The sequence below is a fragment of the Pleurodeles waltl genome, chromosome 4_1, assembly GCF_031143425.1.
Source record: "Pleurodeles waltl isolate 20211129_DDA chromosome 4_1, aPleWal1.hap1.20221129, whole genome shotgun sequence".
In the NCBI taxonomy this organism is placed as follows: Eukaryota; Metazoa; Chordata; class Amphibia; order Caudata; family Salamandridae; genus Pleurodeles; species Pleurodeles waltl.
Genome location: NC_090442.1, coordinates 416,158,514 through 416,183,482, shown reverse-complemented (window position 1 = coordinate 416,183,482; position 24,969 = coordinate 416,158,514).

The following is a 24,969-nucleotide window of genomic DNA, read 5'->3' as shown; positions in this document are numbered from 1 at the left end:
TCGCAATTAAGATGGTCCCACCATAACTCTAGTACATGCAGATTGATAATCAATAATTCACAATAATCAATGACATTAATAATCAATTGTAGTCAGAAATTGTCACACACCATGACCTTTCATTCATGAATAACCACACCTTTTTGTAAAAGTTAGAATATTAATTTCCCTATATTAACAATGCTAAAGTCATGTAAATTAATCTAAAAATCAAATGATATGCATACAGAAACAACACTGGCTGTCCAAATCTACGGAAGAAACGTAATCTAATCAAAGCTTGAACTATTACACGGTGCAAATTTATAACAAGGACAATTGCTCAAATGACATCACATACATCTAGATTCAGCAGAGAAATTCATCAAGCGTTATTCCCTATAAGCAGACTTTCAATAGTGAGAATCCATATCTAACATGGGGTTAGCATCAGCATGTTGGGCTTCATGCAAAACAAATATGAAAAACAACTAACTATGGCTCTATCAAAACAGTGCGGTTGGTGCCATAAAGAATAAGCAAATGGGCATAACATACACATGGGTACAATAATACCTCTCCTCCACTGGATCGGCAAGTTAAGCTAGTCTTTGTCATCAGGCCATCAGTCGATCAGCAAGGCATCAGGATTCAGCATCAAGGTTCAGAAAATGCAAAGTCTTTAAGCAAATCAAAAGAATAGAGGTAAACCCTCAAGAAGAATAGAAAGAATGGTGCCTCGTTTCTTGGTGCAGTCCTGTTAAGTTAAATTCACTAAAACTACTTACAAAATCCCCATTGGTCAAGGGATTGCACGCTCACACTCTGTCCAATACAACTAAAACTCCAAATCTAAGAATTCTACCACTACTCCGTTCACATGTCGCTGATTGGTTTCTCCTGCAATGTTCTCATCATCCGGCTCGGCAGGTAACAATATTGTTGCAGCTTCTACTCCAATCAGTGTCTCCATTGTTTGCCTCCTGAGAAAGTCAATCTTACACACATTACACACATAATGTTACATTAAGCAAGAACAGTATCTTCTAGCAGTCAGTTCTCATGAGAAAACGTACCTGCTACGAGCACATTCACACAATACAATGGAAAATTCCAATTTAACTCTCTAGGACAGCCATTTATTAAATGTTAAGAAATACAGCTTGACATGAGGCCGGGCAACTAGGCCAAGACCTTCGCTAAGTTAAGGCCTGCAATTAATAAACCTAATACATAATGCATACCCTTAATATGACATATTACTACATTAATCAAACAAATGCTCAACATTTCATATTACTAATCACTAGTAAGTACACTTCACGAACATTGATGGCCACTCATAGTGATCACATTTTCAAATGTGTGCATTATTTTTCTACGTTATAAGGTTTTCTGTGCTAATCCATTACTTCAAAATACATGAACACCTATTAATAATTTTTATTAAAGCACCTGCACTAGCACATAATACATGCTGCAGCCCTTAGAGACCTTTACTGGTCACAGGGCCCTTGGTACCATGGGTACCTTTTACAAGGGACTTAACTCTGTGCCAGGGCTGTGCCAATTGTGGAAACAAAGGTATAGTTTTAGGGAAAGAAGACAGGTGTTGGGGCCTGGTTAGCAGGGTCCCAGCACACTTTCAATCAAAGCTGGCATCAACACTAGGCAAAAAGTGGCAGGGGTAACCATGCCAACAATGGCACTTTCCTACACTTAATGATCATAGGCAAATGCTCAGTCCTCACTCCTCGTTTTGCGTGCGTTGTGCAGGAGACAGCCATACTGTGAGGGATATCACTACACAAATACTGCGTCTGTGGTGGGTTGACGGTTCTTTATCAGTTCTAAATTAAGGCAAAGAGGGAAAAAAACAGTACTGATTACAGTATAAACAATCAACTACATTGCATCAGTCTGAACCTGGCAACAAAGCACCTTGCCCCCTTTCAATTCCCCATTTTGTTGCACCAATAAAGATTTGACAAAGCTCTTCAGTCTTCTTAGGCACTGTAAATCTCAACGATGAGAGGGTCCCACTACTTGTTCTCATGCACGTAGCTTGCATTTGGCATAGCGCTTAAGAGGCATGTCTGCCACATAATCAGTGAAAATAACTGCTGCCCTTTTGTAAAAGATATAACAGTTTTGCCTACAAACATTGGAAGCACGTAAAGTGCCCTCCTTAACCCGCCCTCCACATGACTGACCCTTACTATTCAAGAGATTCCCTACACTTGCTACTGAGCTGGCGCCTTCTCACCCTAAAGTTCGCCCGGCCTCATCAAGGGGCACGAGGACGCAAAGACCTCTTGGACTTACCTTGCCCTCGCGCCCATCCTCAATCCTGCTACTCAATGAAGAAAAGATACATCCCTGTGATATTAAATGCGCCGAAACACAGCAGGCAGAAACCCAGCAGCCTTTTGTTTGTGGTGCTTCAGTTTATAAAATAGCGCAATTTGCTTCACTTTAAACAAAATGTTGTATGTAGATCAACCACTCCTAAAAAGTGTTCAAGAATCACACGTGCGCTTTGTGCAATTACATCACATACAAATCTTCTGAGGCAAAAAGGACACTTTATTAAGACCGATCTGTAGCATCATTTCATCAAAAAATAGTTAATACATTGTAAAAGCCCCAACCACGCAAGTACATTCAATTTCCTCATTGTGCCCTCCCCTATAACAACTTGATGAACATGGCATCAACAAACAAAAATTACTCTTTGCAGTGGCGTAACAAAACTTGAGGGGGGTTGTAGTGAATCCTAGTTTGTTTTAATGGGATAACAGGAGTTAGCTTAGCCTCTGGCTTGCAGACTCGTGCCCCGTCACCTAGTGACTAACCTACTTAGCTTGCTCTGTCTTAGCCCATTTAATTATTTGATTCATCTAAGATGGCTGCCTTGTTTATAGTAAAGCTACTTGTTATGCTTTGCATTATCAGTGCCACCATGTTAGGGCGTCAAGATCAAGTGACAAAGACAAACAAACAGTAGGCGTTCACACTTAGGGATTTTTCCCTCTCTATACTTTCGAGGGAATTTGTTTATAATAATTGCCGTCCCAAGCATGTCTGTTATCTATTGTTTGGGAACACACCTACGTCAGGGGTCCTGGTAGATCTGTATAAATACATCACACTTTAGACAGATAATCAGAGGGATTCCGACCAGAGGGCATCGCCACCATCGCTGATATCGATGCTGCACGTTGTCTTGACGCTGACCCAGTCTTCTTGTCCCTACGGAGTGTGAGATAGATATCTCATTCCAAGGTAATGAGGGTTGGGGGCTCCTCTCATTGACATGGCATTGGCAGATTAGGTTTAACAAACCCAGCTCTCCTTTAGGTAGGAGGTTAGGCCTATCACATTAGGGTATTAGGGCATTTTTCATCTCATTTGTCTTTTACATGCATTGCAAGATGGTGGGGGTCTTTGTAATAATGACTCTTGTCTTCACAATTCTGTTTCTTGCATTATTCATTATCCTAATCATTGCAGCCCATGCAACATATCACAAATTGCAGTTGTGTTAAATAAAAACTATTGAAACTTTACTGCATCTTTGTCATTGCTTGTGTTTGTATGAGACATGATACATCTGTGAGAAAGGGGTAATCTCCGTTTAACCACGACACTCCCTGAGATGTCTTATTTTCGAATCCATGCATAAAGGCTGCCACAAATCACCTTTTACTATTATGTTTTTGGTGAAGTGCTGCTAGTGATCCGGTAAAGGGGAAGCGCGCATAAAGGAGGAGGCGGCGGCGGCGGTGATTTCGCGGGCAGGAGCCCTTTAACTTTTTAAAGCACTTTTGCTTTCCCGCCCTGCGAGGAGGGGGCGGCGGCCAGCCCTTCATATTCAGGCTTGCACTCCCGCTACGCGGGAAGCGCGCATAAAGGAGGAGGCGGCGGCGGTGAATTCGAGGGCAGGAGCCCTTTAACTTTTTAAAGCACTTTTGCGTTCCCGCCCTGTGAGGAGGGGGCGGTGGCCAACTCTTCATATTCAGGCTCGCGCTCCCGCTATGCGGGAAGCGCGCATAAAGGAGGAGGAGGCGGCGGTGAATTCGAGGGCAGGAGACCTTTAACTTTTTAAAGCACTTTTGCGTTCCCGCCCTGCGAGGAGGGGGCGGCAGCCAACTCTTCATATTCAGGCTCGCGCACCCCGCTACGCGGGAAGCGCGCATAAAGGAGGAGGCAGCGGCGGCGGTTTCCCGCCCTGCGAGGAGGGGGCGGCGGCCAACTCTTCATATTCAGGCTCGCGCTCCCGCTACTCGGGAAGCGCGCATAAAGGAGGAGGCGGCGGCAGCGGTGAATTCGAGGGCAGGAGCCCTTTAACTTTTTAAAGCACTTTTGCATTCCCGCCCTGCGAGGAGGTGGCGGCGGCCAGCCCTTCATATTCAGGCTTGCGCTCCCGCTACGCGGGCGGCGCCCGGGCGAAGCCCGTCCTGCGCCCGTCATCGCCCGTAAGAGGCTGGGCTGGGCCACCCCTCTTTCGTTTCCAGTGGAGGGTGATTGTATATATTTGCTATTATTTGGCAGTATATTTTGGAGTTCTACAGTGGGTTTTTAATAGTTCTGTAACTTTTACTTATTAGGCTGTTTTGCTTGTTGTTTTGCGGTTGAAACTTTTTTACTGTAAAAATGGGCAGGAAAAGAGGTCCGTTAACTGGTCCATTGGGGGGGGGGGTGGTGGCGGCAGTAGACAGGGAAGTGGCACCACCACATTGGACTCCTTCCTCACAAGAGCTGTCGGGGTTGTAACAAAGGAAATCGATTTGGCAGAGAGGAGGTTATCCATGGAACTGGAGGACTGGCGTCAGGCCCCAACAGATAGTGGCCCTCGGGGGTCGTGGATGTGGAGGTGGCTTTTCCGGGGGGGGACCAAGGTGCTGTTATGGCTGCTGCTGAGCCTGTTCAGGTTGAGTCAACAGAGACCATAGAGACAATAGAGGGTTCTGGTGGCCAAGGCCCCTCCAGAAGAAGTAAAAGACTTTTATTATCTTCTCCCCCGGTCTGCCCCATGGATAAATGTAGCCCTCCCCCAAGGAAAAAAAAGGTCTTAAAGAAAATGATGCCCAAGTCGAAAACACCTCTCTTGGAGCTCCCTAAGGGTCTGAGCAGTGACCCTGCACCTTGCCAGCATTTGGGCTGTGATGTAACTTTTTTATTGTCAAAATTTCAGGAAATGATCAAGGAGATTTTGTCCCCCGTTGTGGCGAAATTATCGGCCATAGAAAAAGCAGTTTCTCTGATATGTATGCAAGGAAGCCAAGGGAGGCATTGTGTAGGTGGATGTGTGGCCCCGACCAGGCAATCCCATTCCAGTAAGGAGTTGCTCCTGCTGGAAGAAGCTGCAGGGTCGTTGGGGCCTCTGGGAAAAACATCTCAGCTATTGGTTAATCCTGTAAATTCTGGGGGTCAGGGTGCTTGCGTTGAGATTACTCCGGCTGCACCGACTTCCCTATTAAGGGAGGACAGGACTGTTAATAGGCTTAGTTGTAGTAGGCAGCCTGATCCTGAATCTGTGGCAGTTGGGGGGGTCGGCCAACAGCTGGATGGGAACGATAATCTAAATCCGCCGATGGCCAGGCCTCTATTGGCTTGTTTGGATCTCCCCCCAGCTTGTGCCCCCTATGTGGTGGTGTTGACGAACGTACCTGCTCTTGCTCCTGGGGTAACTGGGTCTACGGCCCAACTCACAAATAAGGTTGGATACTGGTTGAGTAAGAACTGTGATTTTTCATATAAGGATTTTAAGGACATTCTCCTTGCCAGAAGAATTGGTTGGGTGGGGCCCAAAAATAAGGTTAGATATCCTGCCCTGACTCAAAGGCTCCTTTCTACTTATCGTCCTGCTGTTCCTAGAGTAGGCACAATAGGTATGGTCCCTCTGGGTTATTTTTATGACCATATGCGACTGAGTGCTGGGGTCTCTCTTGGCTTTGGCAGGAATCCCCCCCTAGGTCAGAATAGCCTGCAGGTAACTAGCAGAAGAATTGTCACCAACAGTAGTTTATGTTTGGAAGGGGTGGACTGACAATGCGCCGAGACCCTGACCACGCAGGAAGAGGTGCCTCCACAGTGTAAACTTATCTCATGGAATATTGCGGGGTATGATGCTAAGTTATCTGATCAGGCGTGGGTTGGGTGTGTGGTTAACTATGATGTTATCATGCTTCAGGAAACCTGGTCAGAGGGGTTGTCTGTGTGGGATGGGTATGACAGATTTGCAATTCCAGCCGTGCAGTCTTTTGGTGGCCGCTCGAAAGGTGGCCTGGTCACCCTAATTCGCCTCTCTAAGATAGTGGGTGCTTTTCAAATTAACTGTAACCACCAAGGTATATAGCTGGTATGGATAATTTTCTCCAATAACTTTAATATTTTGCTGGTAGATTTGTATAATGCTGTGTGGGATGTGGGGTGTCAAATTGGGGCACTGTTCTCCGTTCTTCAGGTTCTGAAATATTGAATGGAGGAGGTGGGGCTGGAATTCTGTGCTATTGTCTCTGGAGATTTTAATGCTAAGTTGGGAAGGCTTAGTACTGTGGTCAATCCCTTTATGTGTGACTGCAAGGATTATTTAGTGGATGATCTGCAGGATTCCAGAGGCAGAGTTCTAATTAAGGAATTTAGGAAGATGGGCCTTCTGAATTTTTGTGATATAGAAACAGTAGGCACTCACCAACTCCCAACCTATGTGGGAAGAGGGTCTGGAACCACCATTGACTATATTTTTGTGTCTCCACCTATGAAAGATCTGGTGATTGGGGGAGAGGTGCTAGGGGAGTGTTTCAGCTATCATAATCCCCTTATAGTGTCCTTTAAACTCCCTGGGGCCCTACGTAAAGTGGGACGAGGTAGGCCTGTAGCAGTGGAGATAAAGGACCAGGGTAGGCGGCTTGGGTGGAAGCAAGTAGATTCCCAAAAAGTTATAAGAAGGGTGGTGGGGGAAAATCTACACTTATTTATGGAAACACTCTTGACAGAGGCTCCTAATCCTAAAACTGTTATGGATGCAATAACAGTAGTAAATGCAGCAGTGAGAGACTGTCTATTTTCAGTAGGCAGCCACCCCAGTAAACGCAAATGTGGTTGGTTTGACAAGGCCTGCTATGATGCAAGGGCAAACCTGAAGATGGCTACTAAGAACCATCCTAGAGATTGGGTCCGCATAAAAGAAGCCAGATTGAAGTATAAAAGGGCCTTAAGGGATAGTAAGCTAAAACATAAAGATGAAGCCTGGGAAGAGTTAGAGCGTGCTATAGCTCTGAAGGATCCTGGTCTGTTTTGGAAGGTGGTAAACAGAGGCTCCTTTGGAACAGAAACATCTGAGGGCCTTGGCTGTAACATCGCCCCGGAGGCCTGGGTAATTCACTTTTGTAGAATTTTTGAGGGCACTCCCCTAAGAAATAACCGGGATAACGAGTATGACATGGCTCCTAACCTAGCAATTAGGTTTTTGCTCCAGGAGGTTATGGATGCGATACAGAGTAGCGCTAGTAATAAAGCTCCGGGCCCGGATTCGATCCCTATGGATTTGTATAAATCTAACCCCCAGTTATGGGCACCTATTCTCTTAAATGTTCTCAATGCAGCAGTTACTGTGGGCATCCCTGCCTCTTGGAGATTGGCCTGCATTGTCCCAGTGTTTAAAAAGGGCGATCGAAACGATCCTAAGTCTTATCGCCCTATTTCTCTCCTGGACTCTTCTGCGAAGATTCTGGGTCTGATTATTTTAAGGCGTCTGGAGGCCTGGTTGATAGGAAATGATATTTAAAGCCAGGACCAGTATGGTTTTAGGGAAGGCCTTGGTACGCGAGAACAATGTCTTAACTTATTGATGATGATCGGTAAATACACGCAGGCCAGGAAAGGTACCCTCTATCTTGCTTTTATGGACCTTAGCTGTGCCTTCGATAAGGTGAACCAGTCTATATTGTGGGAGAGGTTAAATCAGCTAGGGTTGGATTCTAATATTGTAGAGCTGCTCCGGTATCTCCACTCTGGAACGGTTGCAAATGTGAGGGTGGGGCCAAATGGGGAATGCTCAGAGGCCTTTAAGCTTTCAAGGGGTGTGCGCCAGGGGTGTGTTCTGGCCCCTACTTTGTTCCTTCTATATACAAATGGATTGTCAGATTTTTTGATGTAACATTGCAGGGATGTCCCAAAGGTGAATGGTGTTGATATCCCTGTGCTGACGTACGCGGATGACGCGGTCCTCATGGCCCGCACTATGAATGGCCTCCGGGTAATAGTTAGAGCCTATGTCTCCTTTATGTCAGCTTTGGGTTTAGAGGTCAATTTTAAGAAATCACATTTTATGGTTTGCGGAAGACCCCTGAGTAGGGTGGGGGAGCTAAGGGTGGAGGACCAAACTATTAGCAGGGTCCATGAGTTCCCATACTTAGGGGTTATTTTTGATGAGAAAGGATCTTGGAAACCCTGTATTGCCAGAAGGGGTGTGCTTTTTCATGCAACAGTTGGTGCGACTTTTGACTTTGCTGTAAGGGTAGGTAGTAAACCTATCAAGCCTTTGCTTGAAATCTATAGGCGGAAATGCCTCCCTGTCCTGCTGTATGGTGCGGCACTTTGGGGGTATAGGGATACCCGAGCCCTTCCGGTGGAAGAAAATCGGTTCTGTAGAAGGCTATTGGGAGTTGGACAAAATATCCCTGGTTTTTGCCTTCATCTGGAACTGGAGCTTGAGTTTGTGCAGGACACTATCCAGTTGGCTCCCCTTCTGTTATGGATCTCCATTTGAAGTAACGAACATGCCACTCTTAATAGGGACATCTTAAGGGACTGTTTGGCTTGCGACAATGCAAAGAATATTCCCTGGCTGGCGCACATAAGGAAGATGGCCCATGATCTGGGGCGGCCTGAATTGGTTGATTATCCTGAGGGCCTGACTAGTTGTGATAAGAAATGGGCTAAGGATAACTTTCTGAGAATCCAGGAGACCAAGAGGGAGGGGGAGGTCCTAGCGAAAAAATCGATCAGGGATTTTATCATGCTAAAGATGTGGGTGGGTCCTGAGCGCTATCTCTTAGTAATAAAGGATGTGAGAGGAAAGGTCCCTTATAACTCGATTCCGTTTGGGGATCATTAGAAGTAATCTGTGTTTCCCGCTAGGTCAGTATGGGGAAAAATCTATTAGACCCTGCCCCTGTGATGGGGTGTCCCAACAGACCTTGTTCCATTTTACATTGTTTTGTGTTTTCTATGCACCGTTTAGAACTCGTTTTCTATTACACCTCCTAAGGCCCAAGGGTTTTGTGCAATATCGTCCTGCTTTTATGTGGTTGCAAATGGCCTCAGATGTATTGGTGTGGAAGGGCCTGGGATCATTCCTGAAGGGAGCTATTACTTGGCGTAATAATGTAGAGTTTTTAGAATGAATTATTTTATCTTATTGTTTTTATCTATGAGGTTTTATATGTTTATATTTTTTGGGTGTTCAAATCATATATGGTTTTATTGTTATATATACAAATGTATTGGTGATTATTTGTTTTAATGGATGAATTTTTTCATACCGAATAAAGTTTTACTTACTCCGGTAAAGTTGGGACAACAGTTGCAACTTGTTGTAGGATAGGCATAGTCGCCTACAAACAAAAGTACTATCATCCTTTAACCAGCAGTCTTGCCTAGAGCAAGAGTCCAAACTACGACAGGGTGGGCCCTGCAATAACCTTGAGGGGGGCCCCCTCCCCCCTGGACTCAGTAAGGGGCCTGCTGTCCGTGCACAGTATATTGTACTGAGGGGTCCCGTGGTGCCCCCTGTCCCTCTGCACCGTGGGTGCAGGGGCCTGTGTTACGCCACTGACTTTTCCACCTCTTTCATTCCTTCCTTCACTCAGGCCTTTTCCTTTCATTCTCCAAACTCTGTCGATCACCTGTCGATTACCTTTGCATGCACCCCCAAGCAAACTTGCATTGTGTGGTTCAAAGCCCCATACATTATTCTTCCCCTCCCCTGTGCCCTCTCCTCCCCACAAGAGATGGATACACCAGCTCCAGACTCTCCATCACCCAAAACTACCTTATATGATTAAAAAAACTGCAACCGGCCTTACTGTGGCAAAATGTATTAATTGACAAAAACCTTAAATGTTATTTAAAATTACTTCCAATTTATAATTTCAAATACCAGGTGGGCAGGTTGGTCTCAAATTTCCCTGCCTGCCGACTGGTACCCATAGAATATATATATATACTGTATATATATATATATATATATTCTAACCTTGACCCCGCCCCATCTTTCTATCAACCTTCCCTTGTTCATTGGCTGGTGGCACATGTCGAAAGTCACCCAGAGGGATACTGGCTGTTGCCTTGCTCCCCCTGGGTCATTACATTGCCCTGTTCTGTGCTTGCCAGTGCTATATTCTTTATTAAACCTAGTTGGACACTGCTGGTAGTTTCATATTTTCTGCAACACTCCCTGGGTGTAGTGTCGCGCCAGTGACACAACTGGTCTCGGGACACTACCATCTATGGTAATTCCTGAATAATAGGGGGAGCTGCTCCAGTCCTCACTGAGTGCTGCCGCCTCCTCCCGCCACATTCTTGCCAGACAAGGCGATTTGACTGCCCACTCCACACAATTCCCCAGGGGAGTGCCAGTGACAACAAAAGCACGTGGTGCTATCCACACGACTGCCTCGCTACAATTTCCATTAAAACAAAGCTTCTGCAATTCAACCCTGCACCATTGAATGCCACATTGCCATTCCAGCAAAAGCAGATTAAACAAGCGCGCTCAGTGCTAGCTGTCCAGAACACTCACTCAAAAAATAAAATAAACAAAAGACAAAACATTGCCTCAGCACCTAAAGCATGACTGATCGGAACTACCTCACCTGCAATAATCCACCATGTCTGCAATCCTGCCAGTCAAACTTTTTGACGTCGAAGGGGCCCGGTCAGCGCAAGCCCCATGATGGAAAGACTGGGTAGAGAGAGTCCTGTTATTTTTCGAAGCCACCAAAGTTGGAGATGCAAAAAAAGAGCCATGATACTACCTCTAGGGGGAAAAGACATCTACAAAATATCTAAGAACCTCCCTGAAGATACCCCCAAAATGCATGCAATGCTTATAACAGCCTTAAATAGACATTTTGAACCCATGGCCAATACTGACTATGAACACTTTGTATTCAAGCAAGCCCGACAGCAAGCAGAAGAATTGATTGACTCATTCCACATGAGGCTCAAAGACTTAGCCAGCACATGTAGGTTTGCAGGTGAGACGGAAGAGCTTAGAGGACAAGTAATACGAGGCTGCGCGTCTGCGAAACTCAGAGAAAGAATCCTCGAGGAATCAGGAAGATACTTACCTGACATCCTCACGATGGGACGCACAAAAGAATTGTCTAAAGCCCTGGCCTCACACATGGAGGCTGTACTCCAGAGTCCAATTAAAGGAGAGTCTGTCAATAAGATGACCTCATCCTCAAACAAGGCAAGAACTCGAAACAGCAAACCCCTGCCAAGAGAGTGTGGATACTGTGAAGGGCCATCACACAGACTGAATGACTGTCCCGCTAGGGGGAATAAGTGCGCCGGCTGTGGAAAACTACACCATTTTGTGAAAGCATGCAGATCAAGCAAACCACGTACTGGAAACGCTTCAGTCAACGGCACCACAAGCAGGTCAGAACGAGGCAGTGACCTGGATGACGATGAAGCTGAAGAACATGTCATCCACTCCTTGTTTACCATTGGCAATGCAGCCTAGTTGTCAAAAAAGTTGCCACAGTGCCAAATCTAAGTAGGCACCCACTCAACACTAGCTCTCGTTGACACCGGAGCCTCCATAAACATCCTTGCTGCAGATGTGTATCACCAGATGGTTCCAGCCCCCATTTTAATAGAGACCAAGATAAAAGTCTGTGCATATGGGCAGAGCACACCTCTTGCTCTAAAAGGTGCCTTCCAAACATCCATTGTGTATGAGTCCAAAACGTTAAAGTATATGTAGCGGAAGAAGGACATGGGATTCTATTAGGGTGCCAGACAGCAGAAGAATTAGAGGTGGTCACTTTTGCTTTCGCATACATCAGGAGTCAGTGACCAAGCTCCTCAACCAGTACCAGGAAATGTTCGAAGGAATAGGATGTCTACGTCACCGTGAAGTGAAACTACACATTGACAAGACCACACAACCAGTCGCACTTCGACATCGGCGCATTGCGTTCCACCTCAGGCCGCAGGTGGAGAAAGAACAGAGCCATCTCGAAGCAGCCAGCATCATAGAACATGTCACAGGACCCACGCCCTGGGTGTCGCCAATCATGGTCGCATGGAAATCCAAGCAACCCAGAGAAGTCTGCATCTGTGCGGACATGTGCCTAACCAATGTCGCCATCAAGCGCAAGAGACATCTAACACCCACGATTGACGATCAAATAGGTGAGCTTAGTGGGTCTTGCTGGTTCTCCAAACTAGACTTGCGTTCAGGATACAACCAACTGGTCCTAGCCAAAGAATCGTGTTACATCACAACCTTCTCAACGCACTTTGGGTTAAGGCGATACAAGCGGTTGAACTTTGGCATCTCAGGTGCAGCTGAGGTTTTTCAAAACGTTATTCACGAACTGTTGGTGGACCCTCTGGGCACGATCAGCTATGACATTCTGATCCATGCACCGACTATCGCAGAACACCACACCCGGCTCAAAAGTGTACTGCAGAGGATCAAAGAGTCAGGTCTGACCCTTCACCGCCGGAAGTGTGAATTCCTAACCAACAAAATCCAATTCTTGGGGTATGTCTTCTCGGCTGACTGCATGGCGCCCGACCCCGACAAAGTACAGGACATTAAGGACGCACTTTGACTGAGATCCGTAGCTTTCTAAGGATGGTAAACTACTGCAACCGTTTTATCAGAGATCTATCATCCCTAACCTAACCACTCCGAAACCTAACAAAGTCATCAGAGCCTTGGGTATGGGGCACGGCACAACAGACTGCTTTTGAAGCCATTAAGGAAGCTCTGTCCAGTGACACACATCTGAGATACTTTGATCCCTGCAAAGACACAAAGGTCGCTGTTGATGCGGGCCCAAAGGGACTAATTGCTGTTCTGTTCCAAAAACAGGAAAGTGAGGAATGGTCCCCAGTAGCGTTTGTGAGCCGGTCATTAACTGACACAGAACAGCGGTACTCACGAATAGAGAAAGAAGCCATCGCTGTGCACTGGGGTTGAAATCATTTTCACATCTATGTTTACGGCCGGCCTTTCCTGGTAACCACTGATCATAAGCCTCTCATACCCCTCTTCAATTAAACTGCTTCAGAGACCCCGCCGCAAATTGAAAAGTGGATGCTCCAGTTGCAGGATTATGGATGTCAGCTAGAATATCGCCCCAGCTCTGACAATTCAGAAGATTTTGTCTCGGCAACCCAGGGCAGCCTCCGCCAGTGAAGTTCACGAGGCGGACAAAACAGAAGAATATGTAAGATATGTATCTGACTGGTCCAGACCATTGCCACTCTCCATCGACGCAATAGTTTAAGCAACAGCACACGATGAATGTCTCCAGAGGGCATTGCAAGCCATCCATAGCAATCAATGGTTTGCTGTGAAAAGACAACTGTCAGTGCTAACTCGAGTCATTGAAAGCTTGTATCATGTTCTTGACGAATTGTCTGTAAACACAGATGGTTGTCTGCTGAGAGGATGTCAACTAGTAATCCCGTCATCCCACACCACCAGGGTGGTGCAACTGACTCACAATGGTCAACAAGGCATGGTGAAGGCAAAGAGGCGTCTGAGGTCAAAGGTATGGTTTCCGTTAATGGACGAACACTTGGAAGAGGTTGTGCAGTCGTGTGAATGGTGCCAAGCGTCCGGAGAACCTAGCTGACCTATTCCCATTGAAACTGAACCCGGTCCTCATTTGCCGTGGGCATCTGCCAGTTTAGCATTTGTGAGTCTTCGTGACAGTCGACACACCATGGTAGTGATTGACAATTTCTCAAAATATCCCAAAGTGGAAATTATCCCAGCTCTCACAGCTGAAGTTGTGATACCACGCCTTGAATAAATCATAGCTACTCACGGTGTCATATCTGAAATCAAGACTGACAACGGACCTCCTTTTTCGAGCAGGGAACTTGGTACTTACTTTGAAACTGCTGGCATCCGGCATTGTCGAATCACCCAGGCGATGGCCTCAAGCTAATGGAGAGGTTGAAAGATTCATGCGGACACTGAACAAAGTAATACGCATTGTCAATGCCAGTGGTCAGTCCAGTGAATACGCCATATATTCATTCTTGAGAAATTACTGACAGACCCCACGCTCCACACACAGGCCGAGCTCCCGGACATGTAGCGCTGGGTCGGGCAATGGTTGACTCCATCCCGCACCACCGATCATGGGTCCCAGAGCCTATGGATGCTAACCAAGTGTACCGCGGCGGATCAGCACGAACAGAAAGACTAGTCGCAGACGTCGAGCTCGAGCCTCAGACATAAGGGCGGGTGATTAAGTACTGTTGAAAGCACTCTCCCCAGGGAGCAAGTTTCGCCTGCCATTTGACCTTAAGCCATGGACCATTGTGCGCCTGAGCGGATCATCTGTTGTAGCCCAACGTGGTTCTGACATTGTAACCAGAAACATTTCCATGTTCAAAAGATTTCACCCTTCTCCAGCTAATGTGCGAATGTCTGATTCCCAGTTGCTGGAAACGATCAAGTGTCAGTACCTGTCATGGATGACTGAATCTCGACAGACCTGTAGTTACCTGTTCCAAGCCCACAGTCCACCATCATGGATTTGGCAACAGACGGTGCCACTGGGCAAAGTCCGAGTACTGACAGATCCAGGAGTACCTGGGTTAGGTAGCACTCCTGCTTCATCTCTGAAGCTGCGGGATCATTTGGTGTAGTCACATTTGATTGTCTGTTCTGATTCTTCACATATGTTTGTTGCTGTTTGTTTTTGGGAGGAATGTAGTGTCGCGCCAGTGACGCAACTGGTCGCGGGACACTACTTGTAATTCCTTAATGATACGGGGAGCCGCTCCGGTCCCCCTCTGTAATAAACCATTATGTTTGCCCAGAGGTCACGTGGGCAGGTTTCTAAATAAAGTGTGACGAGGGGGCGGGGGAATAAGCACTAGAGATACCAAGGGCGCGAAGTGCTGACCCCCAACCCACTGGGCCACGAAATAATAATAGCGAGTCTGAGTTGTTATAACCCCCCCACCCCCACCACACACACACACACACACACACATACACGAAGATGAAGTCGCTGACACTACACCCGGGGTGGGCTACAGTGAAGACTTCCGGACTCTTCAAGCTACGGGCAGGTTTCGTGCAGTTTCCCGAACCCGGAGGTGTGAGGAGGATCCCTCAGTCCACAGACCTGTCCCACTTCCCTTTCTGATGAAGGACACCAAAAACAGACATGGCTGACTTCACTTTCGTAGCACTTTGTCAAATATCAAATGCTCCCATTTTCAACATGCCAAAAAACGATTTCAGTATGTAGCGCCTAAAACTGAAACAGGCTTTTTGGGTGTATAAGCACTTCTACGTTTTGCCGGTTGGTGGAACCTAGACACACGGAGATGAACTGACGTGCCCAAGACAACACATTTGTGAAGCAACGAATCTGAGATCAGCGGTTAGGATTTCTGATTCCACTGCCACTAGAACCCATCTCAGTGCCCACATTAAACTGAAACTCTCACAAGCCACGCTATATCCAGGTCCTTATACCAACACAGATCCAAATCCAGCACATGCCTAGCTGCTGGCAGGGGGTGGGCAATCTGTCGTAACTGAACCACCGAGATGACATCCACAATTACAGCGTTAACTGAGCATTCAATTTTTTAAAATTGTAGTAAATATCCACGTTATTATTGTTATTTTTTATTATTATTAAACCTGATCATTCCATCACATACAGGATCCAAGTCAATAAAAACAGAAGATGTGCTGTGGGCAAGAAAATAGCAAGAAAAATAAAACAACCTCCCTTAAACCAAACCCTAAATGTTTACAAACAAGTGAGGTTAGCAAGCCCAGTAGGCTTTCCCGGAGAGATCCCACAGAGGAAATTCTGAAATATCTTTCCTACCCCATCCCTTTTGATATTTTCCCTTCTTTTCATCCCTCTGCCGTTCAGTCCTTATTCCTGTCTTTTTCCTTCTTTCCATCCTGCTTTTGCCATCTTTCCTCGCCAGTTTTTTTCAATCATGTATCCATCCTTTGTTCTTGCTTTATTCATTCACCATCCATCCTTCCTTCCGATAGTCTTTTCCTTTTTTTCTCCACCCATCCATTGATACATTCATGCTTCTGCCCTTGCGTCCATCCGGCCCTCCTTTGAATCCTTCACCTAATAGCCTCTTCATCCATTTACCTTTCTTTACATCCAACCACTCTTTTCTGCATCCATACACTTCTCTCTCCATCTATCATCCACCTGCTTCTCCAACCATTGTCCCACGTATACTTCCATCCATCCATCCTCCATACCTCCTTCTCTCCAGGCTCTCTTGTGCAATTTGTCCCCCATCCCACAAGGCCTTTATACTACTCTCCCACAGTGGTACGTGTCTGTGATCATAGTGAGCTATAAAGAAGTTAAATGCTTGATGTTAGTCAGAACCACTCAGTAACACCCATCCCCGCTCAAGCTGGTAAAGTGGGGGAGTTCATGAAGCCCCCGGTTCTGGGTAGAACAGGACAGCGGGTGCAAATATAAAGGTAAAGTTTACTCACTGCCACATGCGCCCCACGGCCGACTGTACTCCAGTGCTCAAACCAGTCGCAAGTCAGCAAACACCAACCCTTCTGCCCTGAGAACAGAAACCCTGCAGTTCTGAGTTCTGTTTCATTCTTTGTCATTTCACCAAATTGTGTAAACCTGGGCAAATCAATTTATTTGGCAATACCCAGTTCCCTAGTCTGCCACAATTTGTATAACTTCGGAGTAAACTGTGTTATATTTCCATATGAGTGCTTTCAGGAAGGACTGCAATTTTCACTTTTCAAGGAAGGTCTTGTAATCTGAGATTGACATAAAACTCTTTATGTTTTTTTTATGAGGCTCCATGTTAATTTGTTACTTATACTAAACAGCAGCTGGAACTTTGAACACTCTTCTGGGGTTTAACTTTCATCACCCTAAACAGCGTGTAAAGAATGTGGATTTTTGTCAAAATGGAGAAAGAAACAACCGGAAATGCCACTCGAACACACGGTCCACCCTAATGGAAGAACACTGCTGGTTCCTCAGATGAGTTGCGGTGAGTGAAACATCCTTTATGGATCAAATCTGTTTATTGTTTCAACATACCAGCATAGAAAATACAAAGCATCGCGATATAGTGAAAACACAGCAGCATTTCTTGTCCAAAGGCATCTAAGCGGCCCATAGGGAATATCACCTGTGCATTCATATCAGAGGGGGCCTCCCCCTCCCCCTCGTGACCCCAAGCACGGGTGAGTGACTCGCAGGAAACTGCTGCCCTGGTAAGTAAACTCCAGACAAAGTAAAACAAACATATAACACCAACATTTCTTCCTTTGGTATGCCCCGTCATCCATCAATCTCTTCATCCCACGTCCCGCCCCTCGCTTAGCCCTTGTTCTCCCAAAAATCTCTCCAGTAGACACCTTCCCAGAGGTTCATGTCAATCCCAGCACTCTCAGATACGCCGGACAAGTCAGTTCAGTGAACTCTGTGGATAAAATCTGCAAGAACGGTCTCTATAAGTCACTCAGATCTCCCACCCGCTGCTGAGAGGCCAAAGTGAGCTTCTCCATTGCCAAAATGAACCACAACTTCAGCAGCCATGACACGTATGTCGGTATCCTGTCCGTGCCCCACAACGCTGAGATCAGCTGCAGCGCCGCGCTGAGAGCCAGGGCCATTTGCCACCCTTTTAACGATCTCAGAGGAAAGGTGAGCAGATTGGGCAGACCCAGTAAGATATACAATGGGAATCTAGGGATCTTGGTACTAAACGCTGCATCAGTAGCATCTATAATGTTCTCCCAATATCTATGGAGCTTGGGGCAATGCCAGAGTAAGTGTACAAGTGTGCCGCTGCTGCCGCACCCTCTCCAACAGAGACTAGACTTAGCGGGATCCCATGTGTGTATCCTTGCTGGTGTGTAGTACCAGTAGGAGGCTACCTTATATGCTGTTTCCGTGCCTGCCGCATTATAGGCCGTATGGTGTATCCTATGGAAGACGCTTTCCCACTCTTCGTCAGAAAGCTCCCTTTCCAGCTCCCTCTCCCATCGCAACTGCCCCTTAGACTTAGGCGGGCGCCCCTCTCCCTGCAATAGCCTATAAAGCTCCTAGATTACTTGTTTATCATCCTTTTTCAGCAGGTGTGTAAGGAAATGCCTCCTTGGCATGGTTACCCCCTGACTTTTTGCCTTTGCTGATGCTATGTTTTGAATTGAAAGTGTGCTGAGGCCTGCTAACCAGGCCCCAGCACCAGTGTTCTTTCCCTAACCTGTACTTTTGATTCCACAATTGGCACACCCTGGCATCCAGATAAGTCCCTTGTAACTGGTACCCCTGGTACCAAGGGCCCTGATGCCAGGGAAGGTCTCTAAGGGCTGCAGCATATCTTATGCCACCCTGGGGACCCCTCACTCAGCACAGACACACTGCTTGCCAGCTTGTGTGTGCTGGTGAGAACAAAACAAGTAAGTTGACATGGCACTCCCCTCAGGGTGCCATGCCAACCTCACACTGCCTATGCAGTATAGATAAGTCACCCCTCTAGTAGGCCTTACAGCCCTAAGGCAGGGTGCACTATACCATAGGTGAGGGCACCAGTGCATGAGTACTGTGCCCCTACAGTGTCTAAGCCAAACCTTAGACATTGTAAGTGCAGGGTAGCCATAAGAGTATATGGTCTGGGACTCTGTCAAACACGGACTCCACAGCACCATAATGGCTACACTGAAACCTGGGAAGTTTGGTATCAAACTTCTCAGCACAATAAATGCACACTGATGCCAGTGTACATTTTATTGTGAAATACACCCCAGAGGGCACCTTAGAGGTGCCCCCTGACACCTTAACTGACTATCTGTGTAGGCTGACTGGTTCTAGCAGCCTGCCACAACTGAGACATGTTGCTGGCCCCATGGGGAGAGTGCCTTTGTCACTCTGAGGCCAGTAACAAAGCCTGCACTGGGTGGAGATGCTATCACCTCCCCCAGGCAGGAGCTGTTACACCTGGCGGTGAGCCTCAAAGGCTTACCCCCTTTGTTCCAGCACCGCAGGGCACTCCAGCTAGTGGAGTTGCCCGCCCCCTCCGGCCACGGCCCCACTTTTGGCGGCAAGGCCGGAGGAGATAATGAGAATAACAAGGAGGAGTCACTGGCCAGTCAGGACAGCCCCTAAGGTGTCCTGAGCTGAAGTGACTCTAACTTTTAGAAATCCTCCATCTTGCAGATGGAGGATTCCCCCAATAGGGATAGGAATGTGACCCCCTCCCCTTGGGAGGAGGCACAAAGAGGGTGTACCCACCCTCAGGGCTAGTAGCCATTGGCTACTAACCCCCCAGACCTAAACACGCCCTTAAATTTTGTATTTAAGGGCTTCTCTGAACCTAAGAATTTAGATTCCTGAAACTACAAGAAGAAGAGGACTGCTGAGCTGAAAAACCCCTGCAGAAGAAGAACAGAAGACACCAACTGCTTTGGCCCCAGTCCTACCGGCCTGTCCCCTGCCTTCCAAAGAAACCTGCTCCAGCGACGCTTTCCAAAGGACCCGCGACCTCTGAATCCTCGGAGGACTGCCCTGCTTCAAGAAAGACAAGAAACTCCCGAGGACAGCGGCCCTGCTCCAAAAAGACTGCAACTTTGTTTCGAAGGAGCAGATTTAAAGACCCCTGCAACTCCCCGCAAGAAGCGTGAGACTTGCAACACTGCACCCGGCGACCCCGACTCGACTGGTGGAGAACCAACACCTCAGGGAGGACCCTCCGGCGACTCCGAGACCGTGAGTAACCAAAGTTGTTCCCCCTGAGCCCCCACAGCGACGCCTGCAGAGGGAATCCCGAGGCTCCCCCTTACCGCGACTGCCTGAACCTAAAGTCCCGACGGCTGGAAAAGACCCTGCACCCGCAGCCCCCAGCACCTGAAGGAACGGAACTTCTGTGCAGGAGTGACCCCCAGGAGGCCCTCTCCCTTGCCCAGGTGGTGGCTACCCCGAGGAGCCCCCCCCTTGCCTGCCTGCACCGCTGAAGAGACCCCTTGGTCTCCCATTGAAACCTACAGAGAACCCGACGCTTGTTTACACACTGCACCCGACAGCCCCCGCGCTGCTGAGGGTGTACTTTTTGTGCTGACTTGTGTCCCCCCCCGGTGCCCTACAAAACCCCCCTGGTCTGCCCTCCGAAGACGCGGGTACTTACCTGCTGGCAGACTGGAACCGGGGCACCCCCTTCTCTCCATGGAAGCCTATGTGTTTTGGGCACCTCTTTGACCTCTGCACCTGACCGGCCCTGAGCTGCTGGTGTGGTAACTTTGGGGTTGCTCTGAACCCCCAACGGTGGGCTACCTTGGACCCAAACCTGAGACTTGTAAGTGATTTACTTACCTGCTAAAACTAACAATAACTTACCTCCCCCAGGAACTGTGAAAATTGCACTGTGTCCACTTTTAAAACAGCTATTTGTGTTTTATGTGAAAAGTAGATATGCTACTGTAATTATTCAAAGTTCCTAAAGTACTTACCTGCAATACCTTTCAAATGAGATATTACATGTAGAATTTGAACCTGTGGTTCTTAAAATAAACTAAGAAAAGATATTTTCCTATAACAAAACCTATTGGCTGGATTTGTCTCTGAGTGTGTGTACCTCATTTATTGCCTGTGTGTATGTACAACAAATGCTTAACACTACTCCTTTGATAAGCCTACTGCTCGACCACACTACCACAAAATAGAGCATTAGTATTATCTCTTTTTGCCACTATCTTACCTCTAAGGGGAACCCTTGGACTCTGTGCATACTATTCCTTACTTTGAAATAGTGCATACAGAGCCAACTTCCTACTTTGGTGGATCAGCGGTGGGGTACAAGACTTTGCATTTGCTGGACTACTCAGCCAATACCTGATCACACGACAAATTCCAAAAATTGTCATTAGAAATTGATTTTTGCAATTTGAACAATTTTTCTAAATTCTTAAAAGACCTGCTAGGGCCTTGTGTTAGATCCTGTTTAGCATTTCTTTTAGAGTTTAAAAGTTTGGTAAAAGTTTGAATTAGATTCTAGAACTAGTTTTTAGATTCTTAAAAAGTATTCCAACTTTTAGAAGTATAATGTCTAGTACAGATGTGAATGTGGTGGAACTCGACACCACACCTTACCTCCATCTTAAGATGAGGGAGCTAAGGTCACTCTGTAAAATAAAGAAAATAGCAATGGGCCCCAGACCTTCCAAACTACAGCTCCAGGAGCTCTTGGCAGAGTTTGAAAAGGCCAATCCCTCTGAGGATGGCAACACAGAGGATGAAGATAGTGACTTGGAGGAAAATTCTCCCCTACCAGTCCTATTTAGGGAGAACAGGGCCTCTCAAGCCCTGACTCCAAACATAATAGTCAGAGATGCTGCTTCCCTCACAGGAGGGACCAACATCTCTGAAATCACTGAGGATAACTCCAGTGAAGAGGACATCCAGTTAGCCAGGATGGCCAAAAGATTGGCTTTGGAAAGACTAATCCTAGCCATAGAAAGGGAAAGACAAGAGATGGGCCTAGGACCCATCAATGGTGGCAGCAACTTAAATAGGGTCAGAGATTCTCCTGACATGTTGAAAATCCCTAAAGGGATTGTAACTAAATATGAAGATGGTGATGACATCACCAAATGGTTCACAGCTTTTGAGAGGGCTTGTGTAACCAGAAAAGTGAACAAATCTCACTGGGGTGCTCTCCTTTGGGAAATGTTCACAGGAAAGTGTAGGGATAGACTCCTCACACTCTCTGGAAAAGATGAAGAATCTTATGACCTCATGAAGGGTACCCTGATTGAGGGCTTTGGATTCTCCACTGAGGAGTATAGGATTACATTCAGGGGGGCTCAAAAATCCTCGAGCCAGACCTGGGTTGACTTTGTACACTACTCAGTAAAAACACTAGATGGTTGGATTCAAGGCAGTGGTGTAAGTAATTATGATGGGCTGTACAATTTATTTGTGAAAGAACACCTATTAAGTAATTGTTTCAATGATAAACTGCATCAGCATCTGGTAGACCTAGGACCAATTTCTCCCCAAGAATTGGGAAAGAAGGCGGACCATTGGGTCAAGACTAGGGTGTCCAAAACTTCCACAGGGGGTGACCAAAAGAAAGGGGTCACAAAACCTCCCCAGGGGAAGGGTGGTGAGACAGCCAAAAACAAAAATAGTAAAGAGTCTTCTACAGGCCCCCAAAAACCTGCACAGGAGGGTGGGCCCAGAGCCTCTTCACAAACCAATTTTGGGTACAAGGGTAAAAACTTTGATCCCAAAAAGGCCTGGTGTCGTAGCTGTAATCAGCCTGGACACCAAACTGGAGACAAGGCCTGTCCCCAGAAAAATACCACTTCTAACTCCACTCCAGCTAAAACTGGAATGGCCAGTCTCCAAGTGGGATCAACAGTGTGCCCAGAGCAAATCAGGTGTCACACTGAAGCTACATTAGTCTCTGAGGGTGGGGTGGATTTAGCCACACTGGCTGCCTGGCCTCCTAACATGCAAAAATACAGGCAGCAGCTCTTAATTAATGGGACAAGTGTAGAAGGCCTGAGGGATACAGGTGCCAGTGTCACCATGGTGACAGAGAAACTGGTTTCCCCTGGTCAATACCTGACTGGACAAACTTATCCAGTCACCAACGCTGACAATCAGACTAAAGTACATCCCATGGCTATGGTAACTTTAGAGTGGGGAGCGGTCAATGGCCTGAAACAGGTGGTGGTCTCCTCAAATATCCCAGTAGACTGTTTGCTTGGAAATGACCTGGAGTCCTCAGCATGGGCTGAGGTAGAACTGAAAACCCATGCAGCCATGCTGGGTATCCCTGAACTGGTGTGTGTCAAGACAAGGGCACAGTGCAAGGCTCAAGGTGAAAAAGTAGAGCTGGAGTCTGGAAAAAGGGCCCAGCCTACCAAGAGACAAGGAAAGTCAGCTGGGAAACCAACTGCAACACAACACCAAAAAGAGAACCTCTCTTCTCAGGAAGAAGTTCTGCCCTCTGAGGGAACTGAGCCTATGGAGCTGGAACCTTATCAGGTTGAGCTCTTGGGCCCAGGGGGACCCTCAAGGGAAGAGTTGTGTAAGGGGCAAGAAACCTGTCCCTCTCTTGAAGGCCTTAGGCAGCAAGCTGCTGAAGAGTCCAAAGGCAAGAAAAATGGAACACATAGGGTCTATTGGGAAGATGGACTCCTGTACACTGAGGCAAGAAATCCCAAACCTGGTGCCACTAGGAGAGTGGTAGTGCCTCAGGCGTTCAGAGAGTTTATTCTGACCTTAGCCCATGATATTCCCCTTGCTGGGCATTTGGGACAAACCAAGACGTGAGAGAGGTTAGTCAACCACTTCTACTGGCCCAATATGTCCCAGAAGGTTAAGGAGTTTTGCATCTCCTGTACCACCTGTCAAGCCAGTGGTAAGACAGGTGGACATCCAAAGGCCCCCCTCATTCCACTTCCAGTGGTGGGGGTCCCCTTTGAAAGAGTGTGTGTGGACATAGTGGGTCCACTTGAACCTCCCACAGCCTCAGGAAATATGTACATCCTAGTAGTAGTGGATCATGCTACTAGGTATCCTGAAGCTATTCCCCTTACGTCGACTACTGCCCCTGCAGTAGCCAAGGCCCTCATTGGTATCTTTACCAGAGTGGGCTTCCCTAAGGAGGTGGTGTCTGACAGAGGTACCAACTTCATGTCAGCATACCTGAAACACATGTGGAATGAGTGTGGAGTGACTTATAAATTCACTACACCCTATCATCCACAAACTAATGGCCTTGTTGAGAGATTCAACAAGACATTAAAGGGCATGATCATGGGGCTCCCAGAAAAACTCAAAAGGAGATGGAATGTCCTCTTGCCATGTCTGCTTTTCGCTTACAGAGAGGTGCCTCAGAAGGGAGTAGGGTTCTCACCCTTTGAACTTCTGTTTGGCCACCCTGTAAGGGAACCACTATCTCTTGTGAAAGAAGGCTGGGAGAGACCTCTTCATGAGCCTAAACAAGACATAGTGGACTATGTACTTGGCCTTCGCTCAAGGATGGCAAAGTACATGGAAAAGGCAAGTAAAAACCTTGAGGCCAGCCAACAGCTCCAGAAGTTTTGGTATGACCAAAAGGCTGCACTGATTGAATTTCAACCAGGGCAGAAAGTCTGGGTTTTGGAGCCTGTGGCTCCCAGGGCACTTCAGGACAAATGGAGTGGCCCTTACCCAGTGCTAGAGAGGAAGAGTCAGGTCACCTACCTGGTGGACCTGGGCACAAGCAGGAGCCCCAAGAGGGTGATCTATGTGAACCGCCTTAAGCTCTTCCATGACAGGGCTGATGTAAATCTGTTAATGGTAACAGATGAGGATCAGGAAGCTGAGAGTGAACCTCTCCCTGATCTTCTGTCATCAAACCCTAATGATGGCTCAGTAGATGGAGTGATCTATTCAGACACCCTCTCTGGCCAACAGCAATCTGACTGTAGGAAAGTCCTGCAGCAGTTTGCTGAGCTCTTTTCCCTAACCCCTGGTCAGACACACCTGTGTACCCATGATGTGGACACAGGAGACAGCATGCCTGTCAAAAACAAAATATTCAGACAGTCTGATCAAGTTAAGGAAAGCATCAAGGTGGAAGTCCACAAGATGCTGGAATTGGGAGTAAATGAGCACTCTGACAGCCCCTGGGCTAGCCCAGTGGTCTTAGTCCCCAAACCTCACACCAAAGATGGAAAGAGAGAGA